Source organism: Rhinolophus hipposideros (genome assembly GCF_964194185.1).
Source record: "Rhinolophus hipposideros genome assembly, chromosome: 20".
Classification (NCBI taxonomy): Eukaryota; Metazoa; Chordata; class Mammalia; order Chiroptera; family Rhinolophidae; genus Rhinolophus; species Rhinolophus hipposideros.
This window is the reverse complement of record NC_138066.1, coordinates 51395161-51419610: the sequence shown is the minus strand read 5'-3', so window position 1 is coordinate 51419610 and position 24450 is coordinate 51395161. Positions and strand designations below refer to the sequence as shown.

General features: G+C 56.9%; 1 protein-coding gene across 6 annotated transcripts in view; it reads left to right on the top strand.

The window, feature by feature from the left end:
• RBFOX3 (RNA binding fox-1 homolog 3) overlaps positions 1 to 24450 on the top strand; it is a 367870-nt gene that overhangs the window by 89927 nt on the left and 253493 nt on the right. For 3 of the 6 annotated variants that reach the window (XM_081029622.1, XM_081029631.1, XM_081029626.1), the window contains exon 2: positions 5229 to 5382. The gene's annotated coding sequence lies outside the window, so the exon portion shown is untranslated. Of the gene's footprint in view, positions 1 to 3387; positions 3616 to 5228; positions 5383 to 23785; positions 23914 to 24450 lie in introns of those variants that run through there. The other 3 variants (XM_081029623.1, XM_081029632.1, XM_081029627.1) reach the window with 2 other exon arrangements.

Below are 24450 nucleotides of genomic sequence, written 5' to 3'. Positions count from 1 at the left end.
AGCCATCGAAAGACACTGGTTGTGTCTACGTCTTGGCCACCGTGAATGATGACGCAGCAAACCTAAGGGTACATATACCTTTGCTAACGTGTTTTTCAGTTTTTTTGGTAGACACCCAGAAGAGGGATTGCCGGTCACCTGGTAGCCCTGTTCTCAATTTTCTGGAGGAAGCGCTATACTGTTTTCCATAGAGGCTGCGCCAGTTTACACCCCCACCAGCCGTGTGCGAGGGGTCCCTTTGCCCCACAACCCTCCAACACTTGTTATTCCTTGTGTTATTGACAGCAGACATTCTAACAGGTGTAACATGGTAAGATGTACTCTTAACAGCTTTCAGGTATTCAGGACGGGGTTATTAACTACAATCACCGTACATGGGGTGTTGTACATCACACCCCAGGACTTACTCATCTTCTAACTGGAAGTTTAGACTTTTTGACCCGTCTCACCCATTTCCCTCACTCCCACTCCTGCCTCTGGTAACCGCCAGTCTGTTCTCTGTTTCTGGGGCAAATCCTTGCCACTACTCTGAATTTCTTTTACTTTCTGCCAGGCAGAACTGGAAGACAGAAAGGTTCTCTCTGCACTGAAATGAATCAGCAAAGGTATGCTGGGGGGAGGAAGGCCCATTTCTAAGATGTGTAAGTTGAGTCCCCTGGGATTTCTCAGATGCAATTTCTTGAGTCCCTTTGGAATCAAACAAGAATGTAGGCACCTCTCTGGCGATATTAGTACCTTCATTAAAACAAATAAAATATGACAAAAACCCAAAACTTGACTTCTGAAGATTTCTGTGGCCTTTGGGAATTTTAATGATACACATTACTGGACCACATACTGCTCACCCAGACTTGACTTCCTTCTCCTTCATTTATTTGTTCATTTAACAAATGTCGGCTGAGTACCTACTATGTGCCGTGCGGTGATGGGTGCTGGGTGCTGGGAGCAGTGGTGAGAGCAGAGACCAACATGGGTCCACACTCGTGGGACTAAGCTTAGTCTTGTTTCCAAGCTGCTGCTGCTGATTCCCACGTTCTCCTTCCCCTTCCTCCCTCTTTGGTCCGTCTTCTCTCTCATTGCTCTCCCTACCCTTCCCTTCCCCCCTTCCCCTCCCCCCTCCTGGACCAGCACCTCTGCGCAGCTCCTCAGGACAGAGTAAGCCCTGTAGGGGGCAGATGCCAGGGACACTCAGAGACAAGGGAGGGACCCACTGCTCAGTCCCTGGCAGAGCTGGAGGTGGGGTAACCGCTGGTCAGGAGGGCTGGGCTTTGAGGGGGCCAGAGGGGCCTCGTCACCCACAGAGGTCTGTTTTGGCAGGAGCCTCTGTTGGGGTCTGTGCCCATTTGTGTGTTGGCTTATTTTTTTGCAGAAGACACTTTTTAGGAGTCCAGGTGTTACCTTGTCCATCTTCTTTCCCCAGTGGCAAGAATCTGACAGGAGGCCTTCTGGGGCTGGCGCACCAAGGCTGCTGCCGCTTCCTGCCTCCTTGGGAGCAGAGCTGGGAGCTGGGCTGGCTCAGCAGCCGCCTGGGTGGGAGTGGCCTGACTGGGCCATGGGCCGGGAGCCGAGCTGACAGCTGAGATGTCGGGGTGGGAACGGCTCTTTCCTGTTTTCTGCTGAGACCCCTCCCACCCACGACTTGCCCATGCCCTTGGCTGGACCACAACTGGCATTCCCACCTCCAGAATCACATCCTTCCAGTACCACCACCCTGTCCAGCCTTCCTGGGACACTTATGCTTCTGTGGACCCCCAAATTATTTTGAGGGCTCCCATGGCTAAAGTGAGTGAGCAGACCCCAGAGCTTGAAGGTCAACAGCTGGAGGCTCCCTGTGTGCCTTCTGTGGGAGGCTACCTGCTCATCAAAGCTGGAACGTGGGGCGCTGTCCTAGGCACATTCGGGGGGCACAATAAATGGTTTGGTTTGAAGCGTGAGGAAGAAGGCGTCCCTCCCACGAGTACCCCACCCCTTCGCTTCTGCAGGCTGTAACCTTGGCCATGTACCTGACCTTCTGTGAGCCTCTGCCGCCTCCATCTGGAGCCGGCTCCTCTCCTGCCTGTCCCTTAGGCCGGAGGGCTGCGGGGCTGGGGTGGGGGGCGGGAGCCTGGTGGGCTGAGCCCCTGCTGTGGTTTTCCTTCTTTCCCCCCTGTATGGTGGAGCCAACCTCGGGGGCTCTGAGAGGGGTTTCGGGGTGACTTCATCGTTTGGCCTTCTCCTCCCACTCCAGTCCCTCCACCAGGCATCCCCGGAGCCCTTGGGAGCCCTGCTTTCCAGAAACCCCTGCAGCGGGGGTGGGGGCGGTGCGGGGGCCACGGACCCGGTTCTGAGCTGTGGGTGATGGATGGTGCATCCGACTGCCGAGTAAGGAAAAACATGCCATTGCAACCGGGGACAAGCTGTTAAATAATCGCCCATTCAGCTCGGGAGAAACAAAACGAAGCTTGGCTGATCGATTGATGGGGCTGAGCGGGAGTCCAGGAGGGGGCGCAGGGCTAGTAACCCTCACCCCCATCACGGTCTCAGGGCCCCCGACGGCCCCACAGCCCCACCTGTAGGCACAGTGCTGCACGACCAGCAAAGTGAAATGACCTCTGGGTGAGCGTGGCTTCAGAGGTGAGGCTGCGGAGTTGGGGGGCCTGGGGCACCCAGCTCGGCCAGTGGGAGGGGGGATGTGAAAGCGTTCCCTCTGGAGAAGGTGGCTTGGCTTCAGGAGTCGTAGGTGACGCTCAGTGTGCGGGGATGGGAGGCGTTGGAGGCGTCTCTGGGCTTCCTGTGCTGCCTTCTTCCCTCCCTGTCCGGGCATCCTTTCCTTTGTCACTTTCCTTCCTGGGTGTAGGTGCCAGGGACACTAGCCTGGGTGCCTGGTAGGGCACCATCCACGTCTCCACGACCCTCCTGTCCCAGCAGCTCTGGGGCAATGAATTCCAGCCCTTGCCTCTGTGCTGCCTCCTGAGAATCCCATATTTTGTTCTAAGAAAAGCCTGCCTACCTGCCTTCTGCCCCGTCAGGTTGGGTCACCCCCGAGAGCCACCCCGACCTCGGCCCCTCCAGCTCCTTCCTTCCCGAGTCGCTGCACCGGCCCCTCCGGCAGCCACCTCTCATGGCATTTAGCCCACACTGTAGGACCGTCAGGTCACACACTTGCTTTTCCCACTGAAAAGTGGCCTGGTGGAGCTCAGGGCCATTTGCGTCCCCTCAGATACCCAGCTCCTGGTACTGCACATGGCACAAATAGTCACTGAAAGGGCAGTGGTGCCCAGGCACTCCTCTGCGGTTAGTGATATTCTGTGAGGTTGGCGCTGCCATTTGGGATGTGGGTGGTGCTGTCTTAAGTAACTGGATTTTAAGAAAAGAAACTAAGTGCTATTTTTTTTTCTTTTTTTAAAGCTCTGTTGTGAGACTTCTGGGGACATGTCAATGGGAGCCTTTCCACTGGTCAGGGGGAGGGCACAGCTCAAGCACTCCCCGGCCAACCTGACCTCACGACTCTGCCCCACAGCCAGTGTCTCCGGGCTGATCAGTGCACCTCTGAAAGGGTCTTTGTGTCCCACCTGCCTGATGGCACACGCATTGGGTTGGAGCAAATTAAGAGGAGCAAAAACTTCCGAAACCCAGGTGCCTCCTCCTACCCGCTACAAAACACAACCAGCCCTGCCACCCAACAAACAGAAGCAGCCAGCCCCCTCTGTTTCCTGGGAATTCCTACTCTATTGATAATAGGCCACTATTCTAAATAACAGAAAGTGTGAGTGCAGGAGAATGAAGGTGGGGTTCGTTCATTCATTCACTGGGCAGATACGGGTGAGCTCCAGCTGGTGTCAGGTGTGCCCTAGGCAGTGGGGATAGAGTCCTGTGATTCAGATACAGGAGCCTGCCCTCAGGGTGCTGTGTGCGTGAGGGGCAAAGACAGCAGGAAACAAGTGTGTGTGTGTGAGAGCAGCTGAGCTAAGTCCTGGGCACGTTCAAGGGGAAAAGGGGAGGGAACGCCAAGGGGAGGGGTGATTTCTGATGGATTCTTCTGCTCCTGGAGGCCTCACTACAAAGGTGCCATGTAACAGAGTTCTTAGGGAGGAAGGGGCAAGCCGCCGGTTCTGTAGGGAATGGTGTGCGGAATGAGCCCTGGAGAGCGGTTTCCAGGCTCTCGGCCTCACGTGGAAAGGTGCTGGCTCGGGTAGTAGATGGCGGTCAGCTGTAATCAGATGGCCATCCGCTGTGGCCGTCAGCTGTTACCAGTTAGCCATTAGCCGCTAACATAACTGCCGTGGCTACGGTAGGGGGTTGGTTGGTTGGCAGAGAAGCAGATGGCAGATTGTGTGGATCCTACTTCCGTATCTCGCCCGGCCGCTCGCGACACTGGGGTGCAGGAAGACCCCCGTTAGGGTATCGGTGGATGTTTGCTTTTGTGTCTCCACCAACTGCCAGCAAGAATATACTCCGCTATCTGTGGCTCCGTGGGTGTTCCTTTTTGGCCTCACCATATCTTGTGTTCTTGTGCCGGGAGCGGGACTGGAGACCCTGCGTGACAAATGGCGTTCCATGTGACAGGAGCAGGGGCAAAGGCAAAGGGACAGGGACAGGAAGGAGGCCTGGGGGGCGGAGGGGGGACATCATAGGAGGAGGGAAAAGCGGCCCAGCAGGAGGCTAGACGCCTGGGGTCCTGTGGACAGCCAGGGATTTACCACGAAGCTGGGAACCCCCGGGCCCCACGCAAGACCCTGCATCTTATTTTTGCATTTATTATTTTGTTGTATTTTCTTAGAGGGCCCCCCAAATCATATCAGCTGCAGGGTCCCAAACCCTGGCTTCACCTGGTTTGGAGGCCACTCCTGGTTTGGAGGTTCCACTCCCGGTGAAATAGGATACCACAGGAAGGGTGCACTGTGAGAGTGACGTCACCCAACCAATCGTTTAAAAAGAGAGGGAGAAGGGGATTGTGGGAGCGATGGCAGCGATGGGTCCTGGATCTAAACTGGGCGTGAGCAGGAGGGGCTGGGAGACAAGATGGCACAGTGAGAATTGTTGGGGTCGGGGCATCACGGCGGGAGAGCAGGCGAGAGCAGGCCTGCATGGGGCTGCTGGCAGGAGAGTCCTAATGGTTTGTTTTCCACACGGTCTGTCTTGCTTTGAAGCTGCCCTCTCTTGTTTATTAGCATCAATGTTTGTTTTATACCAAAAAAATGGATGTTTGCTTCAAAGGCAGTGAAAATGTTTCCTTTCTTTTCCTTCAGGTTGAAGGAAACTTCCTTCTGTCTCTGAGACCCTGAAGCTTTTTCTCGCTGATACTCACCGGTCCCAGCAACCCTCCACCCCGAAGACGGTCCAGCAGGAACCCTAGTCGGGCCTCCCGGCTACAGGAAAACACACCTCACCTGCCTCCACCAGGTAAGACTGCGCCGCCTGCCACCGCTGTCCTTGGACTTTGCATTTGTGTTGGAGAAACATTTCACTGTGGCGATTTTATTTTATGCAGGGGACTTGCAGGGCGTCCTGCTTGTGTCAGTTTGCAGATCAGGATGTCTTTTGTGGCTCCAGGGAGTAGGACGGGAGAATTGGAGCCTCTGGAATTCATTGGGTGGAATTTTGTCAGGGTCGGCTATGCTCTGTGCCCTGAAATCCATCAGCCTGGCTGCGGAAGAGTTAAGCTTGGGAGGGAGGGTGAACAGGGCGTAGGGTCCACTGTCTGGGGCCAGCACAAAACGCCAGAGGCCAACGTGGGTCCTGGCCCTCCCCCACGTGGTGGGCTCAGATTTCCCTGAGGCCCCATGAGTGGCTCTAATGCCTTCATCTGGCTCAGAGGGGACCCAGCACTCGCCCCATCCCCACCTCAAGTGGATGGGCTGCGCTTCCCCTCTGGCACTAGCCACCCTGAGTTAATGGCAGACGTCTGAGGCTTGGGGCCCATCTGCCTGAGACTGTCCCGTGTCAGATGCCAGCCGCAAGTCTTGGGGGCCACTTGCACTTCTGACTGACTGGCTGTAAATTCAAGGATTCTTATGTCCCCTCATAGAACGACTTGTAGTACCTAGGAAATCACTTAACGATTCTGGTTTCATTACAACAGGTGCACGTAGGACGAGGTCGGGAAGGGCCCGGATTGCAGCTTCCGCGCCTTCTCCCTGTAGCGTTAGGACAGGTCACCGTCCCAGCACATCCACTGTCCAGCAGCCACTAAGCTCCCGAGCTTTGGGTGTCGTGTTATTGGGGTCTTATTATGTCCCGGGCTTCGTGACTGGACTCAGTCTCCAGCCCCTCCCATCCCTTGAATTGGGGGAGGGGAAGGTTCTAGTCACTACATTACCCCGGCCTTGGAACCATCTGAGGGTCCACCTGAGCCACCGGTCAGCACAAAGTCAGGTGTGATCAAGGGGACTTGTAAATAACAAGAGACACTGTTGTAAGAAGCACAGAGGTTTCAGAGGCCACCTCCCAGGGACCTGGGACAGAAACCAGACAAACTTGTTCTTACCCACCGTGAAGTCCAGTGCAGCCCACTCCCTGCTGTGAAGGCACAAGGGTGGCGGGAGAGACGGGAACCCGGTGACTGCAGCTGGCTTGCGTGGTGGCCTCTTTTCCCGCTGAGCAAATGATTTCAGCAAGAATTCTGGGCAGAGCGAGTAGGGCACAGGCTGATCTCTTCTCGTCCTGAAAAGATGCCCCCAGAATCCGTGGAGTCCGAGTCTATACCCGACACTGGCGCGTCTCCGCTTCTTTTCTTTTGATGATGGAAGCGGGGTGTCGTCCCTGCCTCAGGGCATTTGTTTAGGGGTGCTCTTCTTGCCATGGGCTTGAGGGACACTGAATGGTCTGCGTCACTCATGCCACCTGACGTTTGACGTGGGAGCCCTGGTGTGGGGGCTGGAGATGCAGCGGGATCCAAGCCCAGTGCCCCCCTCATTGTTTCTGCTCTCAGGGGCCGTGGAGGATAAACGAAGGCCCCCTTACACTCGCGTCGGGGTGACACGGCTGAGAAGAAAAGTGGAGTGGGCAGAGGCGATGGAGAATGTGGAGTAGGCTGGTCACGCTGGGCGGCCACGCAGGCCCAGGGTGCTGAGAATATGAGCGGAGCCTGAGGGGAGGAGGGCGTGCACAGGCCTGTGGAAGGAGCAGCCGGAAGGCGTTCAGGTGGCTGAGCAATAGGGAGGGATGGAGGGCCCCGCCACCCTGAGGCCTTGAGGCCAGGCCTGCAGAGTAGGACTTTGTCTCAGGATGGTGGAGCCCCCGGTTTGAGTTGTAGGAGGACCGTGTGGCCTTCTGTGTGGGGAACAGCCGGGGGAGGGAGGAGGTGGCTGCTCCCCAGGGAGGCGTGTCAGCTGGAGACCTGGGGGGAGGAAGCAGGGCATCTGGGGACATGTTTTAGTGACATTTTAAACAACTCCCCTGTACACTGATTTCACCCCATTTCCTAAACCACCAGGGACCCCTTAGAGAGCCTGGAAAGGCAGGCTGGGCACCGCCACCTGCATTGGGACAGCAGCAAGCCCACATGACATTTCAGTCCCACGGGACCTTCTGATCCCCAGCACTCTGCAGCTCCCCCCAGCGTTGCATAAAACCAGGGCTGGGGTGCTGGCCTCCGCAGCCCCCTTCCCTCTCGGGTGGGCTCTCTGAAGCACCCATACTAGAGCCTGGTTTGGGGCTGACCTCAGTGCAGCCCAAGTGACCCGTGGGGTCACGTACCTCCCCCTAAATCTCGTGCTCCTGATTCCAAGCAGGAGCATGTGACTGAGCTTCTGGGGGAAGGGCCGCAGAGCTGGACACCCACGGGCAGGTGACCTCTCGGAAGTTGCTTTTCCTTGCTGTTTCCTTAAAGGAGGTTCAGGGCCCAGCTCCCCTTTCTGTGGGGTGAGAACCAGCGTCTTCCTCAAAGGGCACACTCTTGGGGTAATCAAAGCCGAAAGCACTAGACGGGCTGGTTGGTCCTCGATGGCGGGTCTGGGAAATTCGGGGCTCAGCGGGTCCCTGTGCAAGCTCCTTTGGGGGCAGCTGCATGTCCCTGCGCGCACTCACTTTCCAGGCCCATGCTGACAGCAAGGCTCGCTGAGACGTGAAACAGGAAACGTGAGCCTTTGGAAGTCTTCCCCCTTCCAGGGGGGCCAAGTCCAGGGTTAAGAAGCATCAAAGGGGAGACCCACGCCCTGCTGCCCTGAGCAGTTTGAAGCCCACAGAGCAAGTCTGGCTCTGTGTTTCGCCTTGTAATCCCCGTAGGGTCTAGGGTCGGCGGGTGGTGGGACTCTGAAGACGGAGGGTTGGTCAGTGTGCCAGCTCCTGACCCCTGCAGACACCCTCCCACCCCCAGTGAAGCCCCCCCCTTTCCATGGCACCGATGCAGGCTTCAGAGGGGCTGCCAGCCCCACCCGAGGGGCGCACCAGTGCTTCCAGCTCTGACGTCTGGGAAGAAAAGCAGGGTGGGAAAGCAGACCTCCCTGGCAGTCCCCCTGCCTCGTGAGGATGCCCCCAGACCTCACCTCGAGCAGTGGTCACGCCTGCTCAGCCGCCTTGGCTGGTGGAGTCTGCAGGAGAGCGTGCCCACTGGGGGGTGGAGGTTTGGGGGCTGACAGTGGGGAAGGAGCCGGTGTGCGCACACGGAGCTCCTGCATGGGCCTGCCGTCCAGTGCCGCTCCGAGTGCAGTGTCCCTGGCCAGCACTTCCCATGAGAGCTTTGGGGTCAGTGACGCAGAGACGGTGCAGGGAAAAGCCTGCAGGACCTCCTGTTGGTACGTGGCGCACGCACTAAAAACGTGGATGGAGGTTAATCTCAAACAAAATTTGTCTGTTGCGTGCAGTGGTGGAGGTCTGGGGCAGATGGGTGCTTCAGAACCACTGGGAAGGGACCCACGTGGCCTCCGCTGAACAAAAACTCATGGAGGGCATTCGGCACTCTTCCCTTCTGGCCCTCCCCTTCCTCCTTCCCCTCCAAACCAGGCTGCTGTGCCTGGGGTCACCCCTGCTGTGCCTTCTCCAGTTGTCTTTTGGATGGGGGAGCGCCATTGTTCTGCCCTGAGCTTTGGCCCCGCAGAGGGAGAAGGAGAAAGTTCACGCCAGAGTTAATTCCTTTTGCCCAAGAAGAAGGGCTTTGGTGGGGCCAGAGGTACCTTTCAGCTAGTTTAAAAATGGCCACCACCAGGGGATAGCATGTGGCCCATGTCAGGGCAGGGTGTGAGTGTGTCGTAGCTGTGCAGTGGGCCCACTTCAGGTGGTTGTCCCCCCACACACACACATTAGAACCTGCCCGGCTACCGTGGCCCCCACTCTTGGGGATGGACCCGCGCAGTACCAGGCGACCTCCCATAAATCATCAAGAATGAGCATGCTTCCCGCGCCATCCATCATGTCCCGTCTCTTGTCTACTTGTTTTTAAAAGCTGTTAAACTGGAATCCATCACGCGGCACCCTTGGGTGGCTGAGCTGAAGCCTAGGCTGCCCACATCAACATTATTGATGCACATGGAGCTTTCCAGAGCATGGAGGTAACAGTCTCCCGGTGGTGGGAGAGGGACAGTGCGGCTTGACCTAGCTACGCCAGAGCTACCGTGTTTCCCCGAAAATAAGGCCTGGCTGGACAAGCACTTCTGACATGTCTTTTGGAGCAAAAATTAATATAAGTCTCAGTCTAATTTTACTATAAGACCGGGTATAATATAATATAATATAATATAATATAATATAATATAATATAATATAATATAATAAATACCGAATTTTATATGAGACCCGGTCTTAATATTAATTTTTGCTCCAAAAGATGCATTAGAGCTGATTGTCCGGCTAGGTCTTATTTTCCGGGAAACATGATAATAGGATGTTTCTCTGACACTTGCAGCAAACACATTCCCACCATGCAGGGCAGTCTTGGCTGCTGCTGGGTGGAGCAGATACCACCCACCTGAAAGATGCTGCTGGCACTCCTTCCCTCTCAGAGGGGCACCCCACTTCTCAGAGGGGCACCTACTTCTCAGAGGGGCACCCTACCTCTTCTTGAACTTGATATCTGAATTTGGAGACTGGAGCTTGAACTAGCCTTTGGAAATGTGGGTCCTCTCAGGAACACCCATGGTTCCTCTCGTATTGCTAAATGTAGAAGATTCGGGAAGGGTCTCGTGAGCAGCTTTAACCCTTCTGAATATGTACCACTAGGACAGGTTCTGGGTACACGCCGACGAGGAAGGAGAAAGAGGAGAACCTGGAACCCTCCTGTTATTGCCCCCCCACCCCTTCTGTAAGGAAGTGAGGACAGCCTGGGCCTGGTTTTGCTGTGGTGGACTCTTCCAGGCTCTTGAACGTCCACCTAAATGACCACTGCTGGGTTTGTGTCCGAGCCTTCTGTCTCTCCAAGACAGATGTCACAAACCTCCGTGGCATTGGTGATATTTTGTCCCATCTGCTTTTGGCTTCTCTGCTATGCGTTTCTTTGCCCCGTTATTTGTTGGGTGAAGGATAAAACTGCTTGTTGGCACTGGTGTGACATTTCTGCAACACTAGGAGAGGGGACCAGTGTTTGTTTCTTGGTGCCTTTTGAGCTCTGTGAGTGAGCGGTCCTGAGGCTCGGAGGGTCGGGGAGAGCGCTGTCAGCACGTTCCCCTCGGAGCTAGAGCGGCCCAATTAGAGCCCATTAGTCACTCAGTGTGTTAAAGCATTAAGAACAATTAGGGGTGAGAAGAGTTTCCAGATGTAGCTTCAATGCTGGAACTGGAAGCTCTGTTGGCTGCTCCCCAGATGGAGTCAGTGTGAGAAGAGACAGGCAGGGATCGGCAGCATCTCCTCGGAGCGCCTGGTCCTCGGGCCTCCGGGGCTCAGCACCACCGGCTCCACGGGGCGGGTGCTGCGATGGTGAACCTGGGCGCGGGGCTCCAAATTCAGGTGCTCTGTGGGAGTGTCCAGGCCACTGCAACAAAGGTACCTGGGCCAGGGCCTAAAACAGAGATTTATTCTCATGGAAGCCTGAAACCACCGTGTCAGCAGGGCCACAGTCTGTGTCCCAGACTCTGGGGTCACTGCGATCCGGGCGTTCCTTGACTTGCACAGGCTTCGTCCGTCTGCTTCATCCTCACACGGCTTCTCCCATCTGTCCCTGTGTCCTCACATGGTTCCCCCTCTTTGCGGGTCTGTGTCCAGACCTCCCTAAGGACATCAGCCATGGGATGAGGGCCCACCTGCTATAGTAGGGCCTCATCTTAACTGGTGACATCGGCAAAGACCCTAAGTCCAAGTGAGGTCACAGTCACAGGTTCAGGGGAGTTAGGATTTCAACATGTGCTTTTGGGGGACACAATTCTACCTACTCGATCCTTCAAGACGACTGGAGAGCAAGATGAATCGAAGGGACTGCGACCTCTGCAGGTTCCCCCATTGCTCATCTCAAGGTGTTACCCCTCCCCCATGGTACTGGTTTCACCCAGACACTGGGACGGTCTGTCCAATTGCTGTGGGTCATTCTTAAAACAATGAGAAGAATGTAGCTCTAGGCTGATCAGGAACTGAGGGCCAGACGGCTGGAGCTGTCCGAGCAGACAGAGCTTGTCATTGGCTGAGGTCCTTTCTTGGGTCCCCAGTTTGCTCTTCTCCTCCACCACGTCCCGCCACCCCACTGCTGAGACACACCCCACTTAGGGTGTCTTGAGAGCACACTAAGAATTAAAAAGCCAGACCCCAGACCTACACCTAAAAGTAGAGAGTTGGTGCTGCCAGCCTGTGCACACTTTTGTTCCCCCATTGGGATGGGGGGTGTTTCAGAGCAGCCTATGGGCGGGCGGGCCAGCGAGGGTCTCTGGAGGGCTGGAGAGGCCAGAAGAAGGGACTGGAAGCAAAAGAGCAGGCCTGCAAAGCTGAGGGAGAGAGACCTCCAGGGAGGGCAGTAGGGGGTGTGTATGTGGTCAGGGCACTTGGGGGTCCTGGAAGTTGGACATGTGGTGTGTCTGGAGGGAGAGGATGCCAGCTGGACAGGAGGCATCCATCAAGCTGACAGTGAGGGAGTGAGCCCGCAACTGGGGGGCCCCCAGGATGCGAGAAAGAGGAGCAAGTGGTACCACCAGGGACAGGAGGAGTTGAGGCAGAAAGCGTCCTGGGTCCAAGCTGCTCTGAAGTTTGCGGATACATAAGTCAGCTGTGTGTGAGCTGGCCTCCTGGGCAAAATGTTCCGTCTTTACGTCGAAACCGTCCATCTTCCTGTGAGATTCTGAGCCATGGCTGACGAGGGCCGTGTCTTTCGGTCTGGGCCAGTAAGTGATTGTCACCACCATCAGCAGCAGGCAGGTGCCTGGAGGGGAAGGAGGGACAAGCTTCACGCTTCAGGCTGTGTTGACACATGTGTGCCCCCCTCATATCCAGTCACTGTGGGACTAGTGACTTACAGGAGACATCCTGGGCCAAGAAATAGGGGTGTCACCCAGAGGGTGATGCTGGTCTCTCTGGTCTCACGGCCGGATGGCACCCCCGAACCCCTCGGTCCAATTCCACGACATCTTCATCTTGATTGTCTGTGTGACACCCGGCCCGGAGGGGAGCTCCCATTCAGAGGGCGAGTGGACGAGCAAGGGTTTTTATGGATTGGCAGCAAATTACGGTTTTTATCCGATTTGCAAGGATGCAGTAAGAATTCCCAGGCCTCGTACTTTCAAAGACATCTGTGTTCTGTGGGCAAAGAACGGAAAAGAAGTGTCAGCAAATGCCTCAGGAATAAAAATTAATTTAGAAGTAGAGGTCAAGACAAGCCTGACTATGTTTTGCCTCTGTGTGTGTGTGCGTGTGCACGTGTGTGCTCGCGTGTGTGTGTGTGTGCTCGCGTGTGCACACACAGACGTGGAGGTGGAACAGAGGCCTTTTTCTCGTTTTCCTCAGGGTCGGTGGGGAGGTGGAGCTTGGACCATGGTGCTTTTGAGTGACCTTGTGTCTGAGTGCTGGACCTGCAGCTGCCGGTGGGGGTGAGGCAGGGTGTCGGCAGCCAGAGGGTGTCAGCAGCCAGAGGACCTGGGAGCAGCCCGCAGCCCAACCCAAATTCACCGGAGATCAGATAACGCTTTCAGACAGCTTCACGGGGACCCAGGCATGTGCCTGCCATCTCTGAAGTAGGGTGAAAGCTTGGGGACTGTCAGCTGACCTGGGATGACGTGTACGTGGGTGCTGTTGTAGCCAAGATCCTTGTCTCCAGGTGATGGGTACAGTCCCTGGGGATCCTCCGAGCGAGCCCTGAGCTGGGTTCCATGAGGAATGAGCTCTAGATGACTGATAAGCGCACGGCCATGCACAGTGGCTCTCTGGGGACAATACTCTCACGACCCGTGTCTCCTGTGATGCAGTTCAGAGCTACTCAGACTGAGGTCTGCAGACCAGAGCCTCCTGTGAGCTGCTGCCCTCCCCGGGACCCCCCCCCCCCCATCCCTGTAAGATGACAGAGGAGCTGAGAGGAAGCACTTATGTAGGGTCTTTTATAGCAATTTTGTAGCAAAAGAGTAATTTTCTATCTGTTGAATCTAATAGTAAGAAATTGGAGTTTGTATTTTGTATGTCTTTTTCATTCCGTTTTCTAGCAATTCCTTTTGTATAGCTTTTCTTGTTTTTGAAAAACAAAAATAGAAGTGTGCAACGAACTGGAAATCAAACAATGAGCGCTTCAGCACAGCTAGAGAAGCACCTGTCAGATTCACAGGCGCTGGGGCTCAGCTCAGCCCCGCGTGGACCCGGCACCCAGAATAGGTCCCAGTTTGAGGGTGCGCCGTGGTGACGCTCGGTGTCTGGGGGGCTCTAGTCTGCCGGGGCTCTGTGCCAAAGCACCACAGACTGTTTGGGGACAGACGTGCCTGTCCTCAGTCCTGGAGGCTGTGTGGCCGCGTCAGGGTGGCTCAGGGCTGCTCCTCCCCAGGCGTCTGTCCTTGGCGTGTAGAGGGCGTGTAGACAGCGTCTCCTCCATGTTCTTACACGGTTGTCCCTCTGCATGTCTGTGTTCTAATCTCTTCTCAAGAGGACACGCCCCCCGCCCCCCACCACATTTAACCTTGATCCCCTCTTTCCAAACACAGCCGCCCTCTGAGGTCCTGGAAGTTAGGACTCCAGCACCTGAATTTCGAGGGGACACAATTCAGCCCATAACAGAAGGGTACTTAGGAATTCTCTCTACTGTTTTTGCAATTTATTGTGAGTCTTAAGCGATTTCAAAATGAAAACTTTGTGTTCTAAAGGATGACACCGCCCCCTCCCAAAACAACATGGCCGCTGGTTTGCCAGCTGGTCCCAGCAGGCAAGACCCTCCTCCGGGGTTGGGCTGAAGGGATGCCCTCCCCCCATTTTCTGTCCTCTGGTCTGTCCCTCCAAGTCTGCAGGGGCCGCTGGAAGGCGTGAAGCAGGCAGGGGGCTCCTCGTCCACATTCTGCACTCATTTCCTCTTGGATCCCTGCCTCCGCCTGTCTCCTTTCCCATCTTGGGTTTCCCAAGGGCACACGTCGGTTTCCCAAGGGCATACATAGTCGGTTTCCTAGGACATCCCTGATGGAATGTCCTGGACAGTTCTTCGGCTGTCTCTCCTGACACACTCTCCTTTAGCTCTGGGAACACTGAATCACTGGTCACATGCGGCCCTTGGGGTGTGATTTAGGGACGGGCCAGCGGAGCCGTGTTAGCACACCTCGCTCTGCGGCAGACCGTGTCCACGAGGACGGGTGCGACATCGCTTGTGGACGGCATTCAGAGTACAGAGAACTTTCAGACAACGGTCGTCCTATAAGAGCTGTGATCAGCCGAGCCGTTACAGGTCTGTGTATCTTCCTTTCCGTTGTGCCCTTTGGAGTTGAGAGAGTGGACACCCGCGTGCCCAGTGCTAGGGGACCTGCCCGACACCCAGAACAAATGGTGCCTGCGCCTCGTGTGACCAGAGGTGCCGTTGAAAGTTGTCTCTTGTTTATGTCATCGGACCAGTCATTCCTCGAGACCATTCTGTTGCTCGAAAAGTCCGAGGACAGAATGATTTTTAAATTACTCAGTGTTTCACCCAGCCCCATACTCCTTGCTCAATGCTTGGCTGTCTCTCCCTGGGCACTTCGGCCGACATTGCACTCCGACCAGCATCCTAACAGTCCCCACTTTTCAGGCCTCAGAGCACAGGCCCCTCCACGGGCACTGTGCCTCCTTCCCGGCCCTCAGAGCAAGGGATGTGTGGACTCCCGACCTGCCTCACATGCAGGTGGAGATGCTAAGGCATTTTTGCTGGGGCAGGCAAAAGGCTCATTTTGCCTGTGTGGGAAGACATTAATTCTGGTGAGTTTTTCTCCATTTCTGAGTCTAAAGGAAGGCCTGGTTGTAATTTTTCTCAGCGTGGTGGTGTATCCCAGAGCCGGAGCAGACGCCCGTGAGCAGGAGGCTGTCCTCAGGCGAAGGGAGATTAAACGGCTCGCCCTGGATGATGGCGGGCACACAGCATTCCACTGGCTGGGTGACTTTTCCCTCTGAAGACTCCAAAAGATTCGGAGTAGGAAGCCTGCACCCCTGAAAGACTGGGCATCTGTTGCCAGAAGGGGTGCCGGGAAAGCTTGACATTTCTTTGAAGTCTTGTTTGTCGTCTTAAAAATTCATGCAAACCTCACATCTTACCCACACTATGCTTGTGCTGCTTATACCAAAGCAGCCCCATTTCCCCAAAATACCTTCGCTAAAAGGACTTAGAAAAAGCACATACTTGACCCAGCTACCCCCATGTCAGCTTTATGTCCCTGAGGGGCTGAAGAGGTGGGGCAAGGGGGTCCCTGGTTTGAGAAGCCCTCATGGGGAGGTGGGGGGAGGGATTCTAACACGAGAAGCATGGGTGGTGGGGGCTGGATTGGGCCAGATGAATTTTAATGCCATCTCCTGTGAAATTGGATGGGACTATGATAATGCTGTGACATTTCACAGAGGCCCAGTAGCCTAGAGGTGACACGCCGAGTGGAGCTCCCCTGTCCCCCACCAGCCTGCCACGTGTGCTGGCAGCCATCTCTCTTCTTTCCTCTCTGTGCGGTAGGGTGGGTCCGTGCATTGGGGGTGGGCTGCTGTCTCAGGACCCTGCAGGTGGCCTGGGACACTTGTTAACCTTGAGGCTTGACAGTTAGACCCCTGGGTCTCAGCTGGGGGCGACTGTGCCCTGTAGGGGACTTTGGCAATGTCAGGAGACATTTTTGATTGTCACCACGGCAGCTGCTACCAGCACCTAGAGGGCAGAGAGATCAGCGAAGCTGCTTAGTATCCAGCAGAGCACAGGACGGCCCTGGGGCCACCAGCAGCGAATGACCTCATGCAGGAGTGCCCAGTGCTGCGTTGGGGTCGAGAACCCCTGGCTTAGCTGCTGAGCTGGGGTTGGCACCAGGCCCTGTGGGTAGGGGTGGCCATGGCCCTTGGAGCTTCAGGTCCCGCAGGGCAGCCATCCAAGGGGTGTCCTGTGTCTCCAGCAAGAAGGGACACAGGGTGCAAAGGTTCCAGGGGAGAAGCTGTGGGTGCTGGCTGGGGAGGTGGCACTGTGCCCTATCCCGGGAATGGAGAAGGCCCTCCTGCTGGTCCCCAAACCTGTGGCACCTCGGTGCCTGATGAGCAGGGCCGAGCTGGGGAAGGACAGCCGCCCCGAGACCTCGCTGGAGGTCTGTCCCCAGGGACACTTGCAAGGCCTCAGTGGAGGGAAACACCGGATTCTGAACAAAGACATTGATGAGCAGTTAAACTGGAACACGGGAAACAAACGTGCCACCTCCGCACCTGGCATGGGACGGGCCCCAGCTGACAATCCACTGGCTGCTGCCGACTGCGGCCACAGAGCAGGGGGTGAGAGTGACGTGTGAACAGGTGTTGCAGCCACCTTCACCGCTGGGGCACTGCCAAGAGCCGAAGCTGCATGGCGGAGTTTTAAGCCTTTCTTTTTTGGGCAGGTGGGGCAGGAAGTAGGTACAGGAGTGGGCACGCTGCACGGACACCATGTGGCCGTGTCCCCAGCACCCCACGTGAGCTTACCAGGCACGGAGGGCAGGGCCGTCTTAGAAGAATACACTGAAAAGGAGTTTGGAGGCAAAGCCCAGTGAGGTCGTCACCCTCTTTCCTCCTCCTGCCCCTCTTCCCGCCCTTGTTCCACTCCTGAGAAAGACACCCGCTTTGGGGATCTGGGGAGATGTGATCCGCTGGCCTATCTTACCCACGTCCCACGATGGACCCACCGTGCGTCCTGCCTGCCTGGTGCTTGCCCCGTCACACGTGGGAGTCGCTCTCGCGTCTTTGACATCACCTGTCAGTTTGGAGTCCACCTGGTGGCCTTGACCCCAGTGAGGGGAGCCAGGGGCCTTGCTCATCGGCTGTGTGGACAGTCACAAGTCCCTGGGCCCATAGCAACAACCAGGGCAATGGTACCTGCTGCCCAGGAGAAAAGTGACCAGGGTGGCCTGCTTGCTTGTGTGTGTGTGGGGGGGAGGGGAGCGGGGGGTGGGAAGCACTCACAGGAAAATCCTAGTTTCTCATCATAAAAGAGGCTAATGTTTTAAGCCCACCTTCTGGAAGCACTGAGTGATGTCAGGTGGCCTGACTCGGCTGAAGGTCACTGTAGAGAATCAGCGCAGAGGCCTCTCCCCCCACTCCTGTGCTCCTCGCGCGTTGCCTCCCCCGTGGGTGGAACAGCCTGGGTCTGTGCCCTTTGGGAGGGCAAGGCTGTGCAGAGAGCAGGGTGTTTCCCACCAGGCCATGCCCCCGGGCCCGCCAGGACTGTCCCACATCCACAGGGTCTGGGGAAGGGCAGGGTGTGCCAACCCAATGGCGGTCACGGGTCTGGTGAATCCCCAGGGCTCCAGGGCCAGGGGATGGAGGCCGGGCCAGGGCGAGGTCGCACCTGACACCTGATGTGCTGGAGAAGCCGGTCCTGGCCCCACTGGGCAGGACACGCCCCAGAGGAGGCTGCTCACCTAGCTCTCTGCAGGGAAGCTTCTGGAGCACCCTTCAGACTGGGAAACAAAGCAGATCTCTGGACTGCAAGGTCTGGCCAGTTGTCCCTAGGAGATGGGACACCCAGAGCTTTGCTCAGGGAGAGGTCGCTGATGCAGATGCCCCTCCAGATGGAGGAGGGGGGCTCGCAAAGCACCGTCTGGTCTTGGCAGGCGTTCTGTGCAGATGACCGGTCCCGCGTCCACGCCCCAGGCGGGCAGAGGAGAGCCATGGAAGGACGCCCACTGAAGGAAGTCCTAACCCCTTTCCTTGCTGTGGTCCGGGGTCGCGTCCTAGAGGCGCTGGCGAGGCCCATGTTGGAAGCTTCTGGATGAGGTGCTGGCCTGTGGCCACCCCTCTGGCCAAGACACAGCTCCAACTACTTAACACGCAGGCAGTGTTGCTCGGAGAAATGTAGGTTTTTTTCCTGCGTGTGTGCTTGCATGTAAATGTGGGTAGGTGCTTCCCGATTGATGGCAATTAGCGTTTCCTAACGGGAACAGATGTTCCGATTGCCAGGAGGCTGGTATCTAACACCCACATGCCATCTGCTCGCCGGGCAGGGCCGGAGGGAGTGCCCGGGTGCGGCCTGGCAGGATCGTGTGCAGTTGTTTCTGGAGGGGGAAAAATAATAATAGAGATGTTTGCAGGGTTATACATCATTCGTGCTGTTTATTACGGGAGTTTTCTCTCTGACTAGCGGCTCGGGTCTCTGCGTGGCGTGAACAAAGGGAAGAGGAAGGGAACACAGTGTGAGCTCTGGTGTTGGGGTGACGGGGCCTTGGGAGGCCATGGTCGCAGTGCATTGAATAGTTTGAGTTCAGATGACCCGAGGACAGAAGGGGAGCAAGGGAGAGAGAGTCAGGGAGAGTTCCACCCCCGGCTTGCTGATGGATGAGCGACCCCAGCGTGGCAGGTGGGGGCTTTGAGCTGGGCCGCACCCCACCGCCCCACTCACTAACTGTCAGCCCCAAGCCTGTGCACCTGGGGCAGCGACCGTCCTGCTTCCCCGGGTTTCTTCGAGGCATGGGGGGAGGCCACCTGGTGCCGGCCTTGGGCTCAGGGCATCGCTGGGGACCGACTGGCAGTGGCTGGCCTTGTCCTCAGCTGTCCGAGGGGCTGCAGGACGCAGCCCTGGCCTCTGCGTATCTGACTTCTAGCCTTTGTCCCCTCAGCCAACCAAGATGGCTCTTCCTGCTAGTCCAGTAATGGGCAGAAACATGTTCTTTCTTTTCCTTTTTTGGCTTCTCGTGAGCAAAACGGTTTGTTTTCTTGCTAAGAAGAGTCGCTTCCTTCCCTGCTTTCCTCCCCACGTTCCTCCCCCTGGGCTCGCAGCACCCACTTGCGGTGGCCTCCCTGGCGACTGCATTGCACACTCCTCCTGCAGGCAGATGTCCGCGGGCAATCTGTCCTGTCCTCGGACCGCCCAATAGATGTACCAGGATGTAATTGGAGCAGAGGAACAAAACTCTTTCCCTTGGTGGGGAAGAGGGAGTAAAGGTTTTGTGATGTGTCACCATCTCGCTGAGGGGTCTTGAGCTCTCCTTTATGTCCCCATCTGCATTTCCTGGTCCGGGTAGTAAAGTGCCTTAACTGGCAGCTGCCGGGGTCGCAGGGTTAAGCCCGGAGGAGACTGGTTTTGCAGAGCAGCCCTAGGAAAGGTCGTGGGTGCTGCCGATGGTGGCTGTGGTGGCGGGGCACGCGGTGAGGGCAGTAGCAGAACAACAGGAGAGGCTTCTGCCTCCTTCCCTCCTCCTGGAGCGGGCGTGGGCCAAGTTGCCTCCAGAAACAGGAGAGGGCAGATCACCCTCCCTCTGGGCTGGAGAGATTCTTTGGGAGTTTGCAATGTGGCGGCCAGTGGCTCAGGCCGTGGCCGCGCCTTAGAAACGTCGCCTCCTCACCGTGTGCCTGTGTTTCCATCTGCGTCGATGTCTTCCATCGTCCATTCCAGAAACCGTTTTTAGCGACATCGGGTTTCTCAGCCTCAGTCCTGTTGACATTTGGGGGCGGGATAAACTGTGGTGGGGGCTGCTTCCTGGACCTGTGTCCCTCCACCTACTAGGTGCCACAGCACCCTTCCCACCAGGTGTGACGCATAATGTCTCCAGACATGGTCACATGTCCCCTGGGGAGGCACAGTTGCCACCAGCCGAGAACCACTGCTAACCCCCGCGACTCCATTTCCAACATGTAACACTCGAGGCTTCGCTGTGCACCAGATGCTTTCTAAGCCTGTGGGAGCCCGGAGCAGCGCCATGCAGCGTGACTGTCACTATTGGTACCTGCAGAGGAGAAACCTGAGGCTCAGAGAGGTCTGGAAGCTTACCCAAAGTGACACGCTCACTAGTGAATGGTGGGGCCGCAGGTCACGGGCGGTGCGACCAGAGCCTGTACGTTCTGTCGTTACGCCACTCGCTGGTCACACGTTACTTATCAATCGTGATGTGTGGGCACCAGTCTAGGAGCTTGAGACCCAGTAATGGCTAAAAAGGCAGAAATCTTTGCCCTCCCAGAATGGACGTTCTCGAAAGGGGAGGCAGATAATGGACATAATGGGTAATGGTCTGGAGTGTTGGCGAGCGTGTCAGTTTCCTGGCACTAGCATAACAAAGAACCACACCTGGGGGGCGGAACACAACAGACATGTATTGTCTCCCAGCTCTGACGGCCAGAAGCCTGAGCTCAAGGTGTCGGCAGGGCTGCCGCTTCTGCAGGCCCGAGGGAGAGTCTGCCTGGGCCCCTCGCTCGGCTTCTGGCGGAGCTAGGCGTCCTTGGCTCCTGGTCACATCACTCCCACCTCGGCCCCCATCTTCACGTGGCCCCTTCCCTGGGTCTCTGTGTCCAAACCTCCCTCTCCCATCTCTTCTAGAGACAGCAGCCATTGCGTTTAGGAGCCATTTGAAACCTAGGAGCTTCCATCTCTTGTTGACGACTGAATGATAGACGACTATGTGGATGGAGCACGTTGTGTTTGTAACCATTTGTCTGTTGATGGACTGTTGGCTGTTGTGAAGAGTCAAAATGTTGAGGGAGATTTCTAGCGCCCAAAACGTGGTTGTTGAATGAGGAAATAAAACTGTGACCTCGAATCCCCTAACCCTAACCCTTAAGCCCCCCTCCTCTGTAATCCCAGGTGACACCTTCAGGGAGCAGGAGTCCCACACCTGCCATGTGTGAGGCGCCTCCGTCTCAGCCTTTGGGAATGTGGCCCTTGTGGGAGAAGCCTGGAAGTCTCTGGGGGGTGGGGGGGCGGTGGGTGTGACCTCCCCAGGAACACGGGCCAGCCCTGTGGTTACCCCACGCCCCATCCAGTGTCCTCCTGCCGGGAGCACCGTCTGCTCCTTGGCACCCTTTCTCTCTGGCAGGCACTGCCCCCTCCACCAACCCCTCCGAGCTCTGACCACACCGAGCCCCAGGACTCCTGCTTCCTGGAGAAGCACGGGGTCTGGCATTAAAGGGCGAGTGGAGGCTGAGCCCTGAGTGGCCAGCACGGCTGCATCTCTAGTAGGTGGCCCTGCACCCCCCTTGCTGGGGAAGAACACCAGCCCTTTCCCACTAACAGCCGGCCTCCAAATGCTGGGCCCCGCAGAGGTAATGCCACTGTCCCCGAGAGCCCCTTGAGCTGGCCGGGCCTGTGGGCTGCTTTGGCGGCTTGTGTGGGGCATGTGTGGATGTGTGTAGGTATGTGGATGTGTTCAGACGTGTGCCAATGTGTGGGGGCACATGAATGTATGCAGGAGTCTCAGTGGGTGTGTGCAGACTTTGCAGGTGTGTGTGGATGTGTGGGGTTGTGTGTAGGTGTGTGCAGATGTGTATGTGCTCCTGCAATGACCAGGCTCTGGGAGCCTGTCCTCCCCCTCCCAATGGGTCTTGGGAACAGTCACGGGGCAGACGCTGTCTCTCCCGGAGGCGAGAGCTGGAAAGCCTCAGCCTGGGGCCCTGGTGCCCGCCCGCATCTTCCTGCTTATTGCAGTGTGGGTTGCTTGCTCCCTTGGCACCCTGCACACAGCAGCTAATGGCAGCTATGATGGGGACCCCAAACTGCTTGGCTGGTGGAGAACAGGGACGAGAGCAGACTCAGTTCCCAGGGGCTGGGTTCTGCCATCCTATAGGCCGTCTCAGGTGCCACCGCCAGTGCATGAAAAGCCCCACATGTCCGCACAGTTCCGCACACACCACACGCCTCCACGTGGTACTTGTGCAATCTCACCTTCTCCCCTGACCTCGGCAGCGACGCAGGGCCAAAGCCGCAGCCTTCCACCTCTCCTGGTCTCGCTCTGTTCTTTCCAATGTCTCTGCCTCCCACCACCTTCCCTTAGACCATCCCAAGAGGTGGGGAGAAGGCGTGCCCTGTGCCATGGCTGTGATGGGCGGGCAGAGCCGGCCCCTGGGGCCTGCGGTGTCCTGCCAAGGTGCCTCAGCACCCGCCCTGCTCATCCTATCACAGGAGACGCCTGCCCGCCTGCCCAGGAGGCCAGGAAGTGGTTTGTTCTCCGGACACCACTCTGCACGCGGTGTGTGGCCAGCGGGGCCTGGCCGAGCCAGCTGCCTTCTTCTGGATTTGTAGTGCCACATGTCTGACTGTGCCTCCTCTGCTGACTGTGTCATTTTAGTAAACAAAACGCTGCTCTGACCGTGGACTGGGGGCTGTTGCAGATACTGACTCATTGGGCCCTGAAAGCAACCCCAGTGGGAATCCTGTTATCGCCCCATTTTATAGATGGCACAACTGAGACCTCGAGCATGCAGCAACCTGCTCTCAGCGGCACGTCCCTGGGGAGGGCAGTGCAGGGGGGACGTGACTCAGCAGACAGAGCCCTGAGTACTGCTCACACCTGTGTCCGGTTCCGAGCGGCCATCTGCCCTGAGACGGCCGAGCGCCAGCAGCTTGCCAGGGCTCCCTCCTGCTGCTCCTGTGCTGTTGCGGCCGCCCTGTGCAGATGCTGTCGTTGCCTTCCATCCTGACCACTGAGGATGCGGACAGCACAAGGCCCACCCGACACTTTCGACTGACCATCTGCGCTCAGTCTTGCTCCTAAAATGTTCACTCCCTGCCTCTTGGGAGGCGCAGACTCAAATCTGTCGGAACCTGCTCTCCTCGTTTCTTCAAAGCATACCGTTTGCCCCTCTGAGCTTCTTTCACCAACGTCCAGTTCCTGAATTTCAGCCAGTCCACACTCTGCCCACCCTTCCAGGCCCAGTGCAGCTTCTCCTCCACCAGCCGCCCGGTGTCCGTGACGTGGCCCCTGCTGGATGGGAGGGACCTTGGGCATGGAGGAAGGCATCCGGAAGCAGCTCTGTTTGTTAGTCACTTACTGTGTGTCCGGCATCGTACCCGGGCTTATGTACCATTTAACCTCACGGCAGTCTGAGGGCCAGGTGCCATCCATCCTCGTCACCGTTTTCCAGGTGACGGGATGGGAGGTCGGGGAGATGGAACAGCTTGCCCAGGATCTCATGCCAGTGAGCAGCGAGCTGACGTGGACTCGCGGGCATCTTTACTGCCGTGGCTCCCAGCGTCCCCATTTGCTAGCAGTGATTTTCCTCTCACGGGTTTTGATCCATGGGCCATGCCCCGTGATTCAGGCTGCCTGGGTGAGTGGCAGTCCAGCTGAGAAGGTCTGTCTCCTGGAGGATTTGAACACAGACTTGGCCCGCTTCCTCCCCATGCCCAGGATGACACCTCTGCAGTGCTGGCATGCTTGTCTTCTGGCCTCAGCAAGCAGGGGTGACGACTGTTACCCACACTGACCGTCCCAGAGGTCAGCGTTGCACTTGACTGAGCCGAGTAAATTAGCATGAAACACCTCAAACCAAATTTCCTCGTATCTTTTTCTCTCATTAACTACCAGGTGTTGAGATTTACTTTCTCGCCAATGATTCCTCAATACGTCCCCTAATTGTGCACTTGGACAGCAGAGTCCTACTGACGGGAGGCAGGCAGCAGGAAGGGCGGGCCGGTGCAGCTGCAGCCGCGAACTTCGGGGAGCAGACATGGCTGTGAGTGAGCAGTGGGCCCGCGCGTGGGGCGGGGAGCCTGTTCTGTCTGCTCTCGGAAGAGGACGTGGCACCAGCTGCTGACCGAAGGCCACCAGCCCTCACTGAGCAGAGCGTGCTTCGTGCTTTTCTAAAAGTGGGTTCTGCTGCTCTAATTTGTTTCTTAGGCCAGGGTTTGCTTTTTCCCTCCTCTTTGGATCTGTCTTTTTGGACATAGGCATTTGGGACTAGTCTTGGTCACACCTAAAAACAGCTATTTCCCTGGTGCGTCTCTGCCGCCTTCGTGTGGGTGAAAAGGTCCTGTCTTGACAGCTGGTGCCTGGGTCATGGCGAGTTGCTAACAGTTCTTCTCCCGTCCTCCTCTTCCTTGGCGCCATAGATGTGGGTGAACTTGGAATTCCTCTTGGAATGTTTGCTGACTCATGGCCCTGGAGTCCCCATCCCAGTACCCACAGCCATGGTAGTATCTTGGGATGGCCCCTTCCTTTTCCTGCAGCCTCTGTGGGTCCCCTCCCCTTCATCTCCCTGTAGCCAAAGTCT